We start from the raw sequence: 6,342 nt of genomic DNA, 5'->3' as shown, positions 1-6,342 counted from the left end.
ATGACTCACCCCTCCCTCCAGCAGAGGTCATAAAATGCTCATCAGACTCCAAGGAATCATACCTCTTTGGATTGGCTGACTGCAGCCCTGAGGGCACTTTGAACTAATCAGGGTGATTTATCATACTTTCTCACTAGCTGGAAAACATATGCAGAACTCCAGCAGGTTTTACAGGAGTTAGGCATGAGAAATATCATCTACAATATGTTACCCTCAGGGCCCTGATCTGGAGTTGTTCACCTTGGGGATGAGAAATCTGGTGCTCCATACAGCTCCTCCATCCCTCTTTGGTTCCCTAGTGACCCATCTGTAACTCCCACAGAGAGAGGGTGAAGGTCTGGTATGCTAGACCAAGATGAGATCCCATTCCTGCTACTGTCCTATCACAGGACCACTATTTTGCATGCATCCAACCTGATGGACAGGATTTGCCTATGTTGGTGTCATTAAAACTTGTATCTTATCACCCTTAAATTTATTCTCTTCTACAGTCCTTGTGAACTGGGCACAGGTCCTAGCCACAGCTGCTGCTTGCTGAGTGTACACAGCACTCCCTACCAGTTCAGCTGCTGGCCTCCTGTGGAATGGGTGAGCTATGGACTTAATCTGAGTAGGACTTTGAACCCAGATAGATCCTCAGGCTTGAGGATTATCATAATTTTATTGTTAACTGTATTTTTGTTGTTATTGGCTATTTTTAGTTTGGTTACAGTGCTCTAGTTTTCTTGCACAGGGGTGGGGCATGTAGATTGTGAGGTGAAAATTCTGGAGAGGTGGAATGTGGGGTAAATTGCAGAATTTCCATAATCCCCCACCTGGCCTTAGTCCATTTTCATATCAATAGGTATTACCACTAGCTTCTGAGGCAAAAAGTGGAGAAAGAGCAGCCATTCTTTCCTCCCCACCTCTATTGCTGGTACATAATTGGTCAGGCATCAGCCAGTCACCAAGGACCTGTCAATGGATTTTCTCCTGGAAGGGGCAGAAGGGAAGTGGAAAGCACACCAAGGTGAGAAAACGCGAGCAGCAGCTGGAGGAGATGGATGGGGCTGTGCCTTGCTAGCAAATTTGAGCAAGCTGTGAGCAATCTCCCAACCTATCTTTTCCCTTGACTTATTTTGGTTTCACAGGTTTCATGGAGGATCATCCTGGGTCAGGAATATCCTTCCCCCAGAGTAAAAATGGGATAGCACCCTTCGAAGAGGAAGAGAAATGAACTTCATTCCTTCTTTCTGCCATGTGAGTTCACACTGAGTAGGTGGCAATCTGTAAACCATAAAAAAGGCCCTCACTAAGAACTGATCTTCCACTACCTTGACCTTAGTCTCCCTAGCCTCCAGAAATGTAAATAGTAATTGTTGTATAAGCCACCCAGGATATGGTAGTTTGTCATAGCAGTCAGAGAGGACTAAAATAATAAATCATCATGGTTTGACCAAGTTTTCATTCAAAATTAAAAATGCCTGAAGAAAAAAGAAGTTTAGACAAAAACATTAAAAAAATTAATGTTTATTCAACTTATTTTTACTGCAACTACATTTATGTTCAATTTTCCACATCAGTAGTTATAACTGCAAGTCTAAATTTTCAGTTTAAAATTTTCATTGAATTTCAACTCTCCTTCATCTCTGTCTGCTGTACATCCAGTGGATACAATGTCTCTGTCACATTGGTATCTTGAGCTAAAAGGAAAAAAACAAATGCCCTCTCCAACACTTCTCACAGACATTACTGTCCACCAGGTATTCAGGCCTGAGAATGTGGGAGCTAACATGAAAACTCTCACTTCCTCAACTTCTTCCCTTAATTACCTACTCCTCTTCTTCTACATCTCAGTTACAGAATTTAATATTTTTTAAAAACAATTCCACTTTTTTATGCATATTTTCCATATATGTCCTATTTGTTTGTGTAAGTAGGTTCTATAATCTTATGTCATGAAACCCAAATTTATTTTGTGTTTTTCCAAGAATTTAACATAGAACTCAGTAACCTACAGTGCTCAAATAATTATTTTCTGTGATTAAAATGGCCAACTCCAAATTTTTTTCATATGTTGGTTTCTATTCATACAAATAGATTTAAAACAAGTTTTAGGGGTTTTTAACATATTGTTAAATAATTATTAAAATTTATAATTGCATCAGTGTATCTCTCCTAAACTCTAAGCAGAGGAATTTTCCTTTTGTGAAATATAAATACTTGCATTATATAGAAAGAGGCTAATGATTATTTGATTATTTTATCTTTGGCAAGTATCTGATTGTTCTAATCAAATTCATTCCTTAAATATTTTACTCTTGGATACAAGACATTGCTTAGAGATTGGAAAGAACAGAAAACAGGAATTATAACAGTAATAAAATCTCTTAAAAATTGAAGAAGATTGCATGTCACAGACACAGAAAACAATATTCAAACGTGTATCATCCGACTGTTTTGGCAAGTATATGACTACTATCTTGGTTAGAAATTGGTTTGTTATCCTTCAGTCAGAATAAGTTATCTAATTTAAATTCATAGAGTCTAATCTCTAAATTAAAAAAATAGAATATATGAGACCCAAAAGAGAACTCCATTAATAAAAACACCTATAATTTAAAAATTCTTCTATATTCTAGTTACATGGGCTTTCCTTGATAATCAAATATTTGAGTGTCTCTTTTTATTTAGGAAAAAGCTGCAAACAGAGTATTCAGTTTGCCCAAAGCACACAGAGCTTGTAAGGAGCTGTGGGTAAAATTGTAACATTTACAGAATATCTCACTTGGCTTTGGTTCATTTGCATATCCTCAGGGGTGGAGAGAAGTTCATCTCCATGTCTATGGGTGATTACCTGGGCAACCCAAGGGAGTGTCTGAACCTGAGAATTTAAGGGGAGGGGCTGGCTGGCTTGCTTGCTTCTTCTGGAGCAGAGAGAGATGTCCCTGAACTGTAGTTATAAGCAGTAAACAGGTTATAAACTTTATTTCTCCTTTTCACCGATTTTGGTTTTCAGAGATATTTTGCCCTGGGATTTCCTCTCCCCAGACTTTCACCTGGTGGTAGTTGGCAGGGTTCCTCTGACCCCGAAATCTGTCATAATGGATGCGAACTTTGGGAGGGCTGCCCCTAGAAATGGTGGGGAAATGCCTGGAAGCCCCCCTGTGGATAGTGGGGAGGCCCCAGTGGATGAAGCTGCAAAGGGTGCAGCTTCACCTATTATTATCCCCCCCAGCTGTGGGGCTTCTGATTTGGGAACACCTAGTGGGGAATTGGTCTAGGGTAAAGTACCTCTTAGAGGGGTGGGACCTTCCCCAGAACTAGGGAAGGGTGGAAATACCGGAAGCTGCAGAATTAGTCCTCTGTGAGTTGGAAGACTGCTTGGAGACCTTAGGGGGTTGTGTAGCAGCTGGCATTGTAGGTTCTCTTTTCATCAAGATAGTGTAAAATGTTATACAGGAGAAAGAGGGACTTAGGTGAGAGAGAGACACACTTCAGCATCGGTTGGAGGAGCTGAAAAGAGACAGTTACTGAAAAGGCAGGTCATGTTCCTAGAAGACTCCTTAGTGGCAAGGGGGGAGACGGTAGGAAAAGCGGTGTTGCAGGAGGCTGTGGGGGAGGGGAAGGAAAGAGCAGTGCCTTCAGCCCTAGAAATGGTGGAGGAAGAGCCATTGGTGGAGAAGTCTGAGGGAGAAGAGGTGAAGGCGTAGCCACTGGCGGATCTTCTACACAAGCTACCCGTGGAGGTACCACCTTCTCCTGTTTTAAACGCCCACCCAGCTGTAATTAAGAAAATAAAAATAAAACAAACACAGGATCCACAGGGGGAGGAGCAGCCCCTCCCCACGTTGTGGAGCACTACATGCTCCCCCCTATACCCAGGAGGAGCTGGTGGACATGAGAATCCTGTATAGGCAGAGGCCATCGGAATCTCTGCCTACATGGCTTTAAGTCTCTGGGATATGGGGGTGGAAAGCATTGTGTCAGTACTGAGATGAGTAGAATGGCTTCCGTGATGACTCACCCTTCCCTCCAGCAGTGGCAGTGGTTGCAAACTGCCCATCACGCCCCAGGGAATCAGACACTCCTGGAATGGCTAACAGCTGCCATCAGGGCAGTTTGGCGTAATCAGGGTGATTTACCATCTTTTCCCAGTAGTTGGAAAACATATGCAGAGCTCCAACAGGTACAGTGGGAATTGGGTTTGAAAATATTATCTATAATATGGACTCCCAGGGCCCTGATGAGGAGGTGTTCACTATAGGAATGAGATATCTGGTGCCGCATACAGCTCCCACATCTCTCTTTGGGTCCCTAGTGAATACTCTTGCCCCCCACCTAGGGCAACCCATAAGTGAGGCTACTCGTACTTTAGCAGATCTGGGGGAGGTTGAAACAATAAGGGCAAGGAGGGAAGTACAGGCCATGACTGAAAGGAGAAGTGGAAAAGGCCCCATGAAGGTCTCAAGGACCTAGATGTGATTTGATAAAGGCCTGTGGTAGTGAAAGAAAAAATTGATGGGCAGACCAGTAGAATATTGTTAGAACTATGACACCAATTAAAGCCAGAGCAGCAGTTGCAACCGCTGAGGTCCAGTACACAGAAACGAGAGTTGAGGCCTCATGCCCAGCCTGTGCCCCTGCAAAACTTTATGGAAGACAGTACTCAGGATTCACCTGAGCCCTCACCCCCACAGGAGGATGATTGAGCATTGCAGTTTGACTGATGGGGGGATCAAAGTCCACACCTTGGGGGACACAGTGGGGACCAGAGGGCACATGTAGAATTAGCAATTCATTGGTCCCCTGTGAATGTACAACATGTCCTGGCACTAGTGGACACAGGAGCTGAGTGTTCTCTGATTCATGGCAACCGGGAGAGTTTTCCTAGGGTCCCTGCTGTGATAGACAGCTATGGGGGTAAGGCAATTAGAGTGAAGAAAGCCCAAATCTCATTGGGGATAGGGCTTTTACCCCCAAAGGAGTATACTGTGTATATTTCTCCAATCCCTGAATATATTTTGGGGGGAGATATCCTGCAGGGCCTGTGGTTACAGACCATTGCAGGTGAGTTTAGACTGAGAGTACATGTGATAAAGGCAGTTCTGAGGGGACATGCTAAGCACCCACCTGTAGCTCTGCCTGTACCTCAGCAGGTGACAAATATTAAGCAGTATAAATTGCCTGAGGGGCACCAGGAAATTGGAGAAACTCTACAGGAGTTGGAGAGCGTGTGCATCATAAAGCCCACTCATAGTCCTTTTAATTCCTCAGTGTGGCTAGTGAGAAAGCCAGATGGCTCCTGGTGTATGACCATAGACTACAGGGAATTGAATAAAGTCACATCCCCTTTGCATGCTGCTGTTCCCTCTATAGCAGACATTCTGGACACCCTCAGCCATGAACTGGGAATGTATTATTATGTAGTAGACCTTGCTAATGCTTTTTTCTCTATTGACATAGCACAGGAAAGCCAGGAACAGTTTGGCTTCACATGGGAAGGCCAGCAGCAGACATTCACTGTTCTTCCACAGGGATACCTCCACAGTCCCACCATCTGTCATGGACTTGTAGCCCAAAACTTAGCCACATGGAAGAAATCACAAACAGTGTGGTTGTATCACTACACTGATGATATTATGCTCACATCTGGTTCTATTTCAGATTTAGGAGGGGCAGTTCCTAGACTGTTGCAACATCTGCAGGAGAAAGGATGGGCTATGACCAGCACCAACGTTCAGGGACCTGTTTTGTCTGTGAAATTCTTGGGGGTTGTCTGGTCAGGTAAAACTAAAGTTGTTCCTGAAGCAGTCATAGACAAGGTCCAGGCTTTCCCCACCCCTACCACTGTGGCAGTGTTACAAGAGCTTTGGGGTCTTTTGGGCTACTGGAGAGTGTTTATCCCACACTTGGCACAAATTCTGAAGCCCTTATACCAGTTGGTATGAAAGGGCATCAGGTGGGACTGGGATGAGACATGTGCAGCTGCTTTTACTGCTGCCAAGCAGGCAGTCAAGGCTGTACAGGCCTTGAAAGTAATGGATTCATCAAGGCCCTGTGAGCTAGATGTTCATGTAACTGAAGATGGTTATGGATGGGGTCTTTGGCAGTGTCTTGAACAGACACGCCAACCTGTTGGATTCTGGTCACAACTATGAAAGGAACAGAGGTCTGGGTCACCTTGATAGAGAAGCAACTGGCTGCTGTGTACCACCCCTTGCTGACTATGGAGCTCATTGATGGAATAGCTCCAACCAAGGTAATAACCACCAACCCCAATGTGGGGTGGGTGCGAGACTGGATCCAAAGACCACAGAGTGATGTGGCACAGACACCTACACTCACCAAATGGGGCACATA

General features: G+C 44.1%; 1 long non-coding RNA gene across 1 annotated transcript; it reads left to right on the top strand.

Moving 5' to 3' along the window:
* Window positions 1–596: 596 nt before the first annotated feature.
* LOC118930100 (uncharacterized) lies at window positions 597–2,696 on the top strand. Its single transcript, XR_005031880.2, has 3 exons — window positions 597–1,009; window positions 1,131–1,239; window positions 2,674–2,696. It is a non-coding gene; the product is annotated as an uncharacterized LOC118930100 (long non-coding RNA).
* The last annotated feature ends 3,646 nt before the right edge of the window (window positions 2,697–6,342 follow it).

The sequence above is a fragment of the Manis pentadactyla genome, chromosome 5 (assembly GCF_030020395.1).
Source record: "Manis pentadactyla isolate mManPen7 chromosome 5, mManPen7.hap1, whole genome shotgun sequence".
NCBI lineage: Eukaryota > Metazoa > Chordata > Mammalia > Pholidota > Manidae > Manis > Manis pentadactyla.
Note: the sequence above shows the minus strand (reverse complement) of the source record. Positions and strands in the feature narration are given on the sequence as shown.